A 15,169-nucleotide genomic window follows, 5' to 3' on the forward strand; every position below is an offset into this window, starting at 1 on the left:
AAAGGAGACAGTCATGTGGCAAAAAGGAAATTCTTTTTAGAAGGTGAAGAACCCACAGAGGATGAAAATGGAGTCAGAAGGGATAGTATACCATACCCGTGGAGTGAGGTAGGCTACCAAATCATAAAATATATCTCATGTGAGGGTATATATATTTTTGTTTATGGCTACCATTTCAAGATCCTTGAAGAATTAAGATTTGGGTATAAGCACTAGTTCACCAAAGACTCAACATACCCTATTTCTTGATGCAATAACTCATAGACTCTAGCAACAAAGTAAAGGAAGGGAATTCCCAACAATTGGCTCACCATGGGTTGATTAGGGTCCTCATTGAGGATGCCCTCCAAAAACTTGGAATCGATATAACATGGTCAGTCTTCAGAGACTTGCCAGTAGAGGATGACATCAAAACCCTTACTTTTAATGTTAATCCTTCTGTCAGTGAGGAGGAGGAAAAATAGGAAGAAGAAGATACAGAGCTAGAAAAGGATGAGATGGATGAAGAAGAATCTGACACAGAGGAACATGATGAAGCAGAAGAAGAAGAGGGAGAAGAGAAGGAGGATGATGATGAAACAAAGGAGGAAACCAAGGAAGGAACTAATGGAGATGAGGAAGAACCACAAGAGGAAGAAGACAGGAAAAATAGAGAGGAAGAAGGCATTGAAATAGAAGGGAAATACAACAAGGAGGAGTCACCTAGGGTGTCTCCAGAGGCCACTGAGAGGGAGGCAGCAACTGCCCTCACTACTCTCGGCACCCCAATCAAGAAAAAAGGAAAAAGAAGGAGGCAAACCCCCCTATATTTTAAAATAAGAAAGAACACAAGAATCAAACAAGGGAAGCCACAAATATCAACAAAAATTCCTATTGAGATTGAAGATTCCCCTACTCCAAGAGACAAAACGCCTTCCCCTAAGTCACCAATCACATATGTAAGGAGGCCTAATACTAAATCAACTTCCTCAACGGGTAAGGCAATCCTACAGGATCGATAGAAAATCCTACAGGATGCACAACAAATCCTACAAGATCCATAGCAAAACCTACAGAAAGAAGAAACAATCCTACAGGATACTCTGCTGACACTACAGGAAGCATAGAAATTGGAAAGCAAGGTAAGGGAGTAGCAAGAAACAAAAGAAGAAGACCGAGAGACAAAGGAACCAAGCCCCCAACCTAACCTAGACTTCTATTACCGGTTTATTGAAGGAGGCAAGTTAATACCTCAAAAATTTGCCATCCCATTATTTTTCAAACTTGAGAAGGAAAGGGCCAAAACCCACCAATGGATGCAAATTGCCAAGTAAAAAGGGGTGGAAGACATTGGGCACATGGAAGAGAAGCTCAAAGAAATGGGCAAAGAGCTAAGTGGCTTAAGGAACAAAGAAGCATAATGAGATCAACTTGAGAGGGAAAATGCATGGATGAGGGAATAGCTACAGGAAAGGGAGAATCAACTAGCATGTATGGCGAGCCTATCCTTGGAGGCCATCCAGTGTAGGATGCCAGCTAAATCCTCTGTTATTTACCTCAAATAAAAATGGCTACAGTTTCATATTAAAACACTAGCACAAAGAAGCACCATGCCATTTCAGGACTACAGGCAGTTTATTGATCTTTGTGATTAAAGTACACTAGAGGATAGGGCCAACATGGCTGAGTTTTATTTGCACAACATGGCCCTCACAGACATGAATGTTTGGGATCCTAATGCCAAGATAGGAGATCTACAATTAATGGCTTTGGCATCATGGATGAACCATGAGGAGTCAAGGGCTGTAAAGATGAAAAGAATATTGGCCAGAGAGCAGAATGAGACTCTTTTCATTACATCTGAACAATCAAATCACATGGCCCTAATCAACATCCATAATTTGATTGAAAATGACCCTCACCTGGCACCTAGATATCTTGCTGCCCAATAGCAATCAATTTCACATTTTGAGGATATGATTAGGCTGCTAGGAGATGATAGTATACATGTCCACCTAAGAAGATGGAACACACTACCACACATCTTGAAGATCAGAGAATATCACTCCCCTCAAAGGTTGAGAGAGGCACTCAACAGGACACCTATGTATAAGAAATCAACGCAAAGGTTGAAGGTCAATTGGATAGGCCTAAAAATCAGTCCACCACTACTCCTAGGGATGCTAGAAGGGAAGAAAGAAGAAGAAGAAAAGAGGAAGTGGGAAGAGGTAGAAAAGAAAGCAGGCTTCTATGAACAAGAAGAAGAGACCATAGAAGAGGCATGGGATGTCAGAGAGGCTACTAGAGCCATGAAGGACATGGACATTGACTAAGTTGCTCAGAGGATAAGCAACACTTTCGGTATGGGGGTGATGATGAGCCTCATCATTGGGTAATTATATGGGCCTTAAGTCACCTGCTAGCTTAGTCAAACCAACTATTCTCATAACTTATTGGATACTTTTGATTATATTTTGTTTATGAGATGAGTTAGAGTTGGATATTTTGCTTTGTGGGCTAATGTGCATTTAATGTACGATTAAAGGATAAAAGCAAGGAATCTTAGAAAAATCCTTGGTCAAAGCTCAAATGGGATAGGGGAGAGGAATTATAGGAGGTAAATCCTCCTCATTTACTACCCCTCCATACGAATATTCCTCCATCAACTCGGAGTGGAAACGACCAAATCATGAGGACTAGAAGGTAGCCAAGCAAGTGAAATACAAAGCACTAGTTTATCTCGAGTTTTGGAGCCGAGCCTCCTTAATTTTAAGGAAGTCATTGGAGACTTCAAATGTATAATTAGAGAGGCCTAGCACCTCAGTAGGATTCAGATTTTTTATTGTAAAACTCTACTCTATTTTCGAGCTGCAAGACTTGTGACAATTTTCGATGTAATCCATTGTTTTCATAATAAGAATGAGTTTTTCTTTGAGCTAGCACTGAGTTAACTCAGACGGTTGAAGCTCTTGGGTTAGGGCCCAACCCTAGAAACCAAGGCTCCTCTTTATTGTACACTTATGTTAGCATAGATTCATAGTTTAATTATTCATTTGCTTAAGTAGCTGCATTTCCATTACAATAGTGTAGATTAGATTGGTTGTATGTTAGTTTGATTCCATTTGTGCCTTCTTTCAATTAGAAAGTTAGCAAGGAGAAAAAGGATCACCATAAGGTTTTCAGCAGGTGTCTTGGCCTCACTTCCTCCCTATGGGACCATGACTTGAGGAAGAGACCCTTCAGCAGCCCCAAAAACACAGATTTCTAGTTCTTGCATGAGCTTTGGATTTTGTTGTCTTGATTCAGCATTTGGTTCATTTCATTGTCATCTTTTTCCATTACCCCATTTATGCAATAAGAACTCAGTCATTCTTTCATTCCCTTTAGCACTCTCTTCATGCATAATATAGACAATTGATTCATGCTTTTCTAGTTTATGAAAATGTATCTTGTTGCATAGTTCTTGGGAAACACATATGTTTTAAGCACAACAGGTACTTCAGGAGGAGACCCAGACTTCATCATCAATAGCCACCTTCCACCTCATCCAACCTAACCATCTCTTGTTCCACCATCACCCTCACTAGTTTTTGTCATTTTTTATTCAAATTCCCCTAGATACCTTGAGTGAATCTAGCCATCTCTGATCTTGGATATTGACACCTGAGTGTTCCTAGACCTTATAACAACCCATCTCACTCATCACAGACATTTTCCAAGCTTCCCAACACCTCCAACACCTCACAATTAGATCTCGGCCACATCCTGTAGGTTTTTCGTAATTCCTACAAGATCATCCTGTAGGTTTCTATTACATCTTGTAGGTTTTGCTAAAACAACCTGTTTTGAGGCCGAATTGATGGGGAACCTCTAGGGAGTCACAAAAATCCTCCTAGGACCCTTCCACACCATCCAACCACACCATAAGCCTTTTAGCCATCCTCAATCACCTTCCATCCACCTGTCACATCCACAAGGACAATTAATTTGCATACTTGATTTTGCCTAAAAAAACCAAAAAAGTGAAAACAGATTTAGTTTAGTTTTCTTTCTTACACATTAGTATGGTTTGATGCTCTTTACTTTTGTAGCTTAGATAGCAACATTAGGTTAGCATTGATTTAGCAATTCTGCTTAGCATAGCTGTTTAAATGGTTAGTTAGGATATGGTGTGATTTAGCATTACATGTTGTTTTCTTCATTACTGCAGTAGAGTATCTCTCTTAAAATAGATTTGCTCCTCTTCCATCAAAGAATCAAGCTTCTTCTGACTCTATAGAAGTCTAGCTTGGAACCCCTGGGGTCTGTCGTCGGATGAATAGTGAAAACACGCAGGACCTTCACTTTTACTTGTGCATATAGCACTGTCACCTCCAAGTTTGTACGAACCTCGGGTTGATAAGTAAAGCTGGTAGCCAAGGAGTTGCAGCATCCTTGCTACAATACCGGTGCTCACCAATTTCCCCGATACCCCTTTTAACCCACCAACCCTTGGTGTAGTTAAAAACCTCCACCACATAACCCATGGGCCCACTTTATTAACCCACTACTTATATGAAAAAACCTGACATTATTCTTTAATTAATTACATTTCTGTGTAATTAAACCCTGGGTCCCAACAAATCACTTTCCTGATTCTATCCATGCAACTTAACTACGTGATAGGCCTCCGATCTCCTATCCCCAGATCCGACAACGTACAACCATATTCCATGGGTTCATCGTCCCACCGATAACAACCTAACAACACATGACATTTGGGGTTTTCCTGGGAACTTTTTTGCTACATGGCAACCCCAAGCTAGATCGTGTGCTCGTGAAAAATATTGTTTGCCCTCCAAAAGCGATGCGATGACCCAGAAAACCACCTCCCCGCCTAAACTGAAAACTACCCACTGTTCATTTATAATTTATGCGCCAAAATGTGACCATTACCCGTTAAAAGGTCGAAAATCCCCAATTCACTCTTTTCTTGCATTTTCACTGTAAACTACTGCTAAGCCATTTGCGACACCCTAAACGTCTGAAATGACCAATTTGACCACCCTCTACAGCTTGAAGACGCTCCGATACTCAATTAAAGCAACCAATTGACAGTTGAATCCATAGTACCTTATGCATTCACCACTAAACTCAATATGCCAAACCATCAATTTCCAGGTATTCTTGGAAAACCTAGAACGGCCCTATGAATTTGAAAATGCATAGTTAAAATTGAATGGTTAATTAATTGAAATTAATTAAGAAACTTGCCTGAATTGAAGAGAAACTTATTTGTATACCCCAAACCCTTCTTTTACAGAATGTAACTACCCTCCCACTCTACCAGAGCTTCTAAACCTCACTCCTAAAACCACTACAAGCCTAATTCAAATTTGTAAACCTAATTATGGCTTCCCAAACCTCTCTGGACGTGAGACCTCTGCAAACCCCTCACCTGGACATCGACCACCTTGCATTAGCAGACAAAGACTTCCAAATAAAGGACACAGCTTCCCCTACCTACCTTCTAAAGCTCCACTGCTGGAGTAAGGACAAATTCTTGAACCAAAACGATGACATCGACCTATGGGAGTCCAACATGCCCAAGTATTTTTTCCAGAGGTACACCCATTCCCAGAAATCATCCACTTTTGTCATGCTTGCTACATTCCCACCCAAAGAGCCATTGTCACCCCTGACCAACAAGTTTTATTTACCATCACTACAGAATCCATTAACCAAATGCTGCAAGTCCAACCAAGCCCAAATGAGACCCCACTTTCTATTGAAGGCTTGCTTGACCTCTATACCAAGTTAGACCCTCCTAGGATAGCCCAAATTTTCCAAACTTTCATCATAGAGGAGTGTCATACTCCTACAGAAACTCCTCCATATGTTGCTACCATTTTTTCTCAAAGAGGCAGCCAAATCACAACCATGCTCTCCTCCATTTTAGGCTACACCTTTGATGAACATGTGGATGAGGTTGTTCGTGCCTTCCTTTCCATATTTTGCCCAGTCAAGCCTCCTGCTACAATGTATAACTATGCTCAATTCACAGAAGACAGAATGCATGAACTGTTCACCAGGCTACCAACCGAGAGAGTTTTCAAGTATTATTCAGTTTTATTTCATATGTTCTTGTACTACCAGTCAAATAAATTCCCTGTCAGCATCCAAAAGTTAGATACCAAAGGAAATCCAAGATCAGTTATCTACTGGACACCATTGATCGAGAAACTCTCCACTATTTTTTCCTACAAAAACTTCATTGATTCATTTGTCCATCCAGTTATGAATATGCTAACCAGTAGCCCTCAGCCTAGAATCAGTTAAGAGATCAAAAGGGTGTTACAGTTGGCAAAGAACAATAAAGTGGGAGATTGGTATTTGTACCAGAACCACACAGAAATAAGAATATATGGATGCCAGCTTGCCCCTTACAAACTGCCCAAATACCTCCCCATGAGGATATTTGCACTAGAGTACTTTAGGCAGATTATAAATTCTAATGAAGTAAATTTCCCAATAGCTAGGAAGAATACCCAATTCAAAATGAAAAATCAATTGAGCCCCTTAATTTGTAATACTAGAGAAGCTAGACTAGAGGCAGATAAGATTTTGCAACAAATGAAATTCAAGAACAACTTTATGTGGTAGTATGACCCTCATGGAGTCATAAATAAGCTAAGGATCAAGGTCAAATTGGGACCTTTTATCCATCATCCCAGAGCAGACATTGAGAGGTTTGCCAACAAATCAGAATCATTGGAAAAAACTCTAATAGACATGGATAGTATGGTAGTTAATGTAGAGAATACATTGATTGATGTAGAAAAACAGATTGATACAAGTTCCTTCTTGCATGTTCTAGAACTAGGAGAACTAATGAATATTCCTCCTATCTTACAGACTCCAGCAAATGAAGACAAGAATCCAAAGAGAAATAGGGAAGAAGGTTCCAGTTCATCTATGGAAACCACAAATGAACAGTTTGAGATCAATTACATGAACATGCCCAAGCTTAATCCTGTAACTCAATAGGAAATCACTAACACTGACACAATGGTGGAAAGGAGTAAAGGCCCATCAGCTTTAGGAGAAACTCACCAGCCCTCAATGTCAAACACTCAACTTATTGAGAGACAGCTTAGTGTTGAGGTTTCTTCATTCACCAGGACTATGGATAAAGAGAAGGATATCAAAGATAGATACAAGGAAATTAAGTTGAGGAATGAGAAATTGAAGGCTGAGACTTATGCCCAATACTTCAAGTAGACACCTGCAAATAAAATAGGTTGATTTCAGCCTTTGACATCAAAACAGGAAAAATGTAGATGTCATTCATGCAACCTACAATCCAACAGCCGAAAACTTCAGTACACTATAGGAAAACATATTTATAGGTTTTGGCTAGGGATGTTCATCCCATTCACCAAATTGAGTTTCACAAGCAAGCAGGTGAGGTGATCTATTCCACCTTGACAGGTAAAGCTCTGACTACACACAAACTGCAAAGTTCATTAGACAATATCACTGCATAGAACAAGCTGGAAAAGGCCTCCTCACAGGACAAGGACAACAGGATCAAGTCACTGGAAGACTTGGTGATTGAGTTGGGACATGATCCCAATGATATCAAGGATGCCGAGAAGTTGATAAAGAAAAAGAATGAGGACATTGCTGCTCTCAAAAAACAACTCAAATTGCCTCATTCAGAGCACCCACATACAAAAGAGGTCCTTGAGAGCCAAACTCATCATGAGGAAATGATGGACATTGTTTTACAACTTAATGATCAATTGAAGGAAATGGAGAAGGAGTTAGACAACTTGATACAGTTAAAACAAGCTAGTCTTGAGACTACCACTACCACTATTATCCCAACAGTCACTACTGCGATACCGTCCACCTTGGCAGCTTCATTGGCTCCTACAGCTCCACTGGCTACAACACTACCAGCTGTCAGAGCATCTACATCAATAATTGGTTTGACAACAACAACAACTCATCTAGGTGATGAGGCAAGTAAGTTGGTCAAGGCAATGGAAGTCATGTCCATTTAGACCATATAAATAAACAAGCTCAAGGAAAAGATAACCAGTTTAGAGAATGATAACAAGCTTGCACAGATTATGCACAAAGAATAAGTACAAAAGGCAACCATAATGAATGAAAGGATAAAGAGCTTAGAGAAAGAGATGACATTAAAGGAGCCACTTGGCCATGCTAAGGAACAATTATGGGCCAATATCATTGACTCTGTCAATGATATTTGGCCATCCATTCAAGTAATCTTTGGGCAAAATGAATTAGTTAAAGAGGCTATAGAGGCCATACAGAGAGTTAAAGCATAACTGGGAGACATGCCAGAAGAAGCCACTAGACTAATCCATTTCTTGAACTCCAAAAAGAAATATGAATTGTAGGAATTGGAAATACCTGACAGAACAGGCACATTACCGGAAGTAAAAAAAGGTCCTCACAAAGAGGAATTTGATGATGAACCTGGAAGATAAATGCCAAACCATGCAGTTGGCTACAGACAGGTTCATGGTTAATTTTGATGTTTTGAGACAGAAAGGGTTGCGAAATCCCTTGGTGATAAATGATAAATTGATGCCACAGGAAGACTACAACAGAAGAGTCGGAGAGGTGGCTAGAGATCAGGTAAATACTTATTCCATGAAAGGGACGCCTACTGGAAAGGTTCTATATCAAACATTTGAGAACCTGTTTTACCTCCAACATGAGGTAAAACACCTTTTTATAAACAGGCCCACTTTTGCCAAGTACATAGAGGCAGATGAAATTTATAGGAAAATGGTAAATATCAAATTACCAGATGCAGATATGTGTGAGAAGCTTAATGACTTGCTATAAAAATGCACAGTCAAAATGTAAAATTGACAGTCAAAGTGAAAAAGGCATAGTAAAGAAAAAGTAACAGGCCAACCAAATGAAAGAGTATCAGGTGAAAGTGTATCAGTTGAAAGATCAAAGTAAAAAGAACAAGAAGGCAGAGAATAAACAACAAAATATTAGAGCATAAATACAACACAACCAAATAAACAAGGACATCATACAGCAGTTGAACATTTGTCTCTATCTTCTTGCATGAAGATATTTCTTTCTCCTAGAATAATTCCCAGGACAGTTTGGGATATTTTGTAAACTATTTTTGTATAAATACTTCATAATTCGAAGTATTGACTGTGGATTGCTATACATTTGTAGAATTGTATTGATCATAAACCTAATGGTTATTGTACCAATTTTTCAAGTTAGCAGACTGGACTGAGTAATAAAAAGATTGCATTACAGGATTCATGTGTTGAGATATTACAGTGAAGTATTTTCTTTGTCAATTTTTTTTATCTTTTTATGTATCTCACAAACTTGCATGCTATCTAAAGTTGAATGAATTAACTAGAAATTTATTTCAGAATTTGTTTAAGTACACTCTGTCTTCAATAGTTAATCATTTCTATGTTTTCTTCTGATATCCGGATCTGAGAACCCTTAATTGCTATCCCATCCTGGTTGACCTCTTTCACTTCTTTCATAATCCAGCCTAGGAGCCCTTAATTTCTCTTTAGATCCAATTGAAACCAACTTCACCATCCGACCTTAAGATCTAAAGTAGCTCATCTATCTTGCCCTGTAGACACTATTTTTAGAACTTGATCCAGTCTTGTTTACTTGACATTTGACCCCATAGACCAATGGTAAAATACATCCCTCTATCCATCTAAGGAAGTGATCCCACCACCAAATCCAAATCAAAACCCAAGTACAATCATAACTAGCCTAAAATCAATTAACTAAACAAAGTTAAATCATAAAGAGAGAGCCCTCTCTGATCCTTAGGAAGGCTCGATCCTAATCTCCAAAGTAGGTTTGTGGTTACCTCTATCATTTCTTTTTCATCAACTCAAAATAAATTTTGGATTGATAACACCTATCTCAGTTGAAGGTCATTAATCCCAAATGGAATAGTTTGATAAACAGGGAAAGGAAGCAGTCTAATAGAATGGATCATTTGCACCGCTTTGTTATTTGGATTTGGTACTAGTTGTACAGGCAGTTGAGGTGGTCAAAAGGGTGGTGGTAATGGTAATGATGGCATAGCCTAATTCTGTTGAGGCAAGGATGTTGGTAATGTAGGCTGCGCTATGGGATAAGGTGCATAAGTATTGCGATATGACTACGTTGGTGTAGGATAGGAATATTGAAAGTGTGGTGGTCTCCTCCATCCCTGTTGCCAAGGAGGAGGTGGTTGTCCATACTAAAAATGATGTCCTTGCTACCAAGGTTGAGAGTAATTTACATTTTGATAGGAATATTGTGGTGCATTATAACCAAAAAAATATGGTGCATGTTTAGGAATCATATGCATACCTACCTAAGGCCATTATTTCTGTGCTCCCATAGTATGCAATGGCTCAGGCTCCTCATGCTCTCCTTCAAAATGCTACTTTCAATCCTGATATAGACAGACATTCTTTGGTAGGGAGTTTTCCTATACATATCACACAATTATTAGCACTCTTAACATCTGCAGGACATTCACGTAAAATATGTTTTTTTCTACATTTCAGACAATAAATGGACAATGTCTCTTGCTCTTCTACTATATTTTGTTGAATTTTTAAAGAATCTATTTGTTTGCTAACAATATTCATAATTTAATATTTCATATTGTCCATTTTATTTTCCAAACCAATAATCATAGCATCCATGGATCCAAATCTGCTATTTCTAGAATTACTTCAGATTCCTCTACTAGATCTAGATTGATTCAGTGAGAACTTCCTGCACAAGTCACAAATCTGATCAAAAGTCTTTTGAGAAATATCCCCTTATCCTAGAAAGTTCAAATTATTTCTAGCATCATCAGTAAGTCCTCAGAAAAACAAGGTTCTAATAGTACATAGATAAAATTTATGTTTCGACCTTTAAAGGATATATAAAAATATTTCTAAGTAATCTTCCATGGTTTCATCTTCACCTTGTGCAATAGTGAAAATCTCATCCTGCATCTCTCTCGTTTTGAAATATTCCTGATATTTAGTTAAAAATGCTCTCTTCATCTAATCCCAAGAAGCTATAGTATTTCCTCCTAGTCCCATGAACCAGCATAAAGTTGAATTCTTGAGAGTTGCCAGAAACAGTCTTAGCTTTTCGGTGTTTGAAGAATAATCATAACTCCTACACATTGCTAGGGTCACCAAGTTTGCATTTTTCAAATGTCTCCAAATGACTCAATGGTTTTTTTGAATAAAGTCAAATTTAATGTCATAGATGTTGTCATAAGTTCGAGTGACACTATCCAGAATGTCTCCATGGGTGTGGTCATCAAGATGTCTAGTTGAAAACATGAAGATGTCGTGAGTTATTGGGAAAGATTGTCAAAGTCTGGAATAACTGAGTCATGATTTAGGTGTCAATAGTGGGTTTGTCATGATATTTACATAAGTTAGAGATAGTTGAAAATATCACTACTCCAAAGAGAGATTGATGTTAAAAATACAAATTTTCTTTTCCCTCATAGTCTATTCATTTTCCTAAACACTATAACCTACAATCAAATTCTGCATTTCCCATTCCCTATGTTTTAAATCCCCTATCCTATTCCCCTATGCATCTAATGATTCTTCACTCCTGAAACATATAACTATCATAACTCCCATTCCATTCTCCCCCCCAAAAGCTATGACCACCTATCATATGTGATACTACCCATATAATCCTCCGACCACTTCAAGCCCTATGCCAATCAAGCCTTCTAATGATTATCACACAAAACACATCATATTTTGCAAAAGAAGGCATTATATGACATCACACAACAAGACAAAGATAAGCAGGTTTCAATTGAAGAACAACCCAAGAATCTTGAGATGGAGCCTAACAGGCCTACTACAAGAGCAACAAAGTTGAAACAGGGATGGATACAACAAATGAAGGACTCTGTTTTAGTCACCATTTTTCAGAATGGTTTTTGACCACATGAAATTAAATTTTGGGAAACTGAAAGAGGTTTTTATTACAGACAAGGAAGATAACAATAAACTCTTCCATAGTTTTCACAGGTGTCACGAATCAGGATATTTGATTACATCTTCAAAGCCTATTTTTCGGACTGAAAAAATACTCTATTTTAGTCATGGTTTTTCAGAGCCTTTTTAGAGGATATGGGAAATGATTTAAATAAACTGAGAGAGATTTTTATTCAAAACAAGTGCATATACAAAAAAATATCTCTGATTTTACACAGGTGCTATAGTTTGGGAGTTAAATGCGTTAATTGGTAGCCCATTTTCGCAGTTTCTGCTGACAGAATTCTGCAATTTTTGAGAAAAGTGTCAAGGCCGAAATCTAAGGCTTCACCTGAAACAAAACCTACCCTGCCATTACCCACTGAGAAAAATTATCCCACACATCAAGCTTCAAAGACACCAGCCTCCAACAACAAGGCTTATAGAAAAACGAAGAGGAGGTAATCAGGCCCTACTTCAAGTTTCAAATGTTGTTTTGAATTTGAAGTTGCAGATGTTTTTTTGTTTTGGGAAATAATATGAGTTTGATGTTTGGAGCAAAATTTAGTAGCATGGTGGTGTTTTGTTAAGGTTGGATGGCTTTCAAGAGGCAGCCTTGAAAATTCACTATGCAGGCACTATGCAGTCATTGCACAGGCCCTGCCTACAAACTTGCACACATATTGGGAGAAAGCCACTTGTCAGGGTTTGAAGGGGTTGACATGGAGTAGATGTGGCAACTAGCTCAAACCTTCAGTTGTCATCCATGTGCCATCTTTCGAAGCGAAAAGTGCCATCCTGGTTGTTGCGCAGCTGCTACGCAACCTTTGCACAGTTAGCAATCAACTTTTATGCTTTTTGTTGTTTTCACTTCATGATGATCATCTTCGAAGATAGCATTGTTTTCCTTTATAAAAAATTTATTTTAAAAGCCAAAGAGACCTTTTTGTTTTTGTTTTTTTTTTAGGAAAAGGACTTTAAAAAAATAAAAGCTTTCCTCTTTTTGTTTTTTGGATCGATCCACTATTTGGATCAATGGTGCAGTGAATTTAGACTCTTATTATGTTTTTTCTATGTCTGTTTAAACTTGGAAATACAGATGAAATGGTTGTTGATGGTTCAACACTATTTTGGCTTCAGTTTTTCAAAATTTATGTGATTGTGATCAATTCATGGTTATAATACTTATGACTTGAGGGTTATCAGTTATATTTTGCAAGGATTCTTATGGTATGATGTATGGAGTTATCTTTGTTTATTTCTTAGTTATTCTATTATTCCTTTTTGTTTTATGAGTATAATGATCTCGGTTGATTTAGAATTCAGTTAAGCTGCTCTAGTCAATTGTTTTCATATTTCAGTTGCAAATGGAATGTTATATACTCATGATTGTTATTTATTCTGTTTAATTCTCTTTCTTATGTATGAATAACATTATTATTCGCATAGGAAAGATCTGTTTCTTTAGTTTTTCTCCTCTATACTACAACCTGCTACTGTGTCCAAAATCATGCCTAACAAGCCCTTGTAGAAGATGTCGATTTTACTTGCATAAGTAAAATGAATAAAAGGAAAATTGATCACATGTTATCACCCTTTCTACCATTTTTACTTCAACCAAATACATTAAAATCCTTTTTCCAGACCTGGTCTCTGTAAAAATTATGCTTTAAAGTCTTTAAACTTCATATTTTTCGAGTGAGGGAGCCCCCTCTGGTTGGAGAAGACTAGTCTCTCAACCCAAAGTGGTTTGTGGTTACCTCTGGGTTACTCTCCTTAGCCCGAAGGAATTACAGAGTGCTAATCCACAGTATAATGAATTGAAATAAAAAATAATATGGATCTTCATGTACCTTACCATGGAAATGGGGAAGAATGGATGGTGGAATCTTCTTCACTTGAACTATTGTATCTAAATCCATAATTGGGAACCCAAAGGTGGATCGTTTCTCCATTGGATCGTTCTCACCGGTCCCCTCAATGTGGTCCTCATGATTTGCCATTTTTCCTCCTCCAATCAGACCATTCCCAATAGAATGTGAAGTTGACTATGATGCAGATTGATCTTTTGGGTCCCATTAGTCTTCTCCTTTCCTCTTGCCGGTTGTGAAACTATTGAACTACTGTTTCTGGAGTCCATATAAACAGTACCTGCATGATGGATCTGTGTTTTCTTGGACTTTATGCGTGCAATAGAAGGCCCAATGTGAGAAAAAATTTCCTATTTATCACTATTTATTCGTCCCTTATTGGACTTCGAACCCCTAACTCTCCTAGTCATACATTTTAAAGTAAATCAACCAAAAATAACAAAACTGAAAAGATTTTTCTGAAAAAAATAAAAATAAATAAATAAATAAATAAAATGTTGCAATAAAGGAAAAGACAACACTCAAATTAATTCAAATAAAATTCCTTCAAACAATAGAAGCACACTACGCTGGAAAAAATAAAAGCAAACTTACCCCTATTGTAGAAAAATCAAAATTTTTACCAGATTTCTTTCAATGCCTCGCCGACAATGGGGTCAAAATATTGGGTGTCGGAATTACAATTTAATTAAACTCCTTCAACTACTAATTTTTCAACCAGTGCTACTAAATCTTTGATGTTTAGCACAGGAAATGCCAAAGATTCTGGGCTTAACTTCTACAAATCCTACTTCCAATCGACTAACTAAATTATGCAAAATCAACAATAAATAAATCACATATAAAATCTTTTAGAAAAATGACACCATGCCACTTTGGGTACTCGATTCACTTAACAAAAATACTCTCCAAAGACTTTGATAGAAAAAATAAAGCATGCCTCACAATCACACTAAAAAAGACATCAAAGAACAAAATTATGTCCCTGTGGTCGAATTCCAATGCTTAGAAAATAGAAAGGAATGATATTCTATTATATTATTAAGTCTGCTTCCTGTACCAAAAAGATCTCATTCTTGTACCAGAATTAATTCTTTCTTGCACCAGAATACTCTATTCCTGTAGTAGAACACTCTGTTCCTGTACTGTAACGCTTTGTTCCTGTACTTATAACGTTTTGTTCTTGTACAAGGACAAATTCATATTCGACAATCCTTCATTCATAAATCAATATGCTATAACCAGTAAACAAGAAATTAACAAATGCAGAGAGAAAACCTTAACTTGAACATTAAT

The sequence above is a fragment of the Pinus tabuliformis genome, chromosome J (genome assembly GCF_031772625.1).
Source record: "Pinus tabuliformis cultivar Carrire ecotype Pingquan chromosome J, CPIR1, whole genome shotgun sequence".
Taxonomy (NCBI): Eukaryota; Viridiplantae; Streptophyta; class Pinopsida; order Pinales; family Pinaceae; genus Pinus; species Pinus tabuliformis.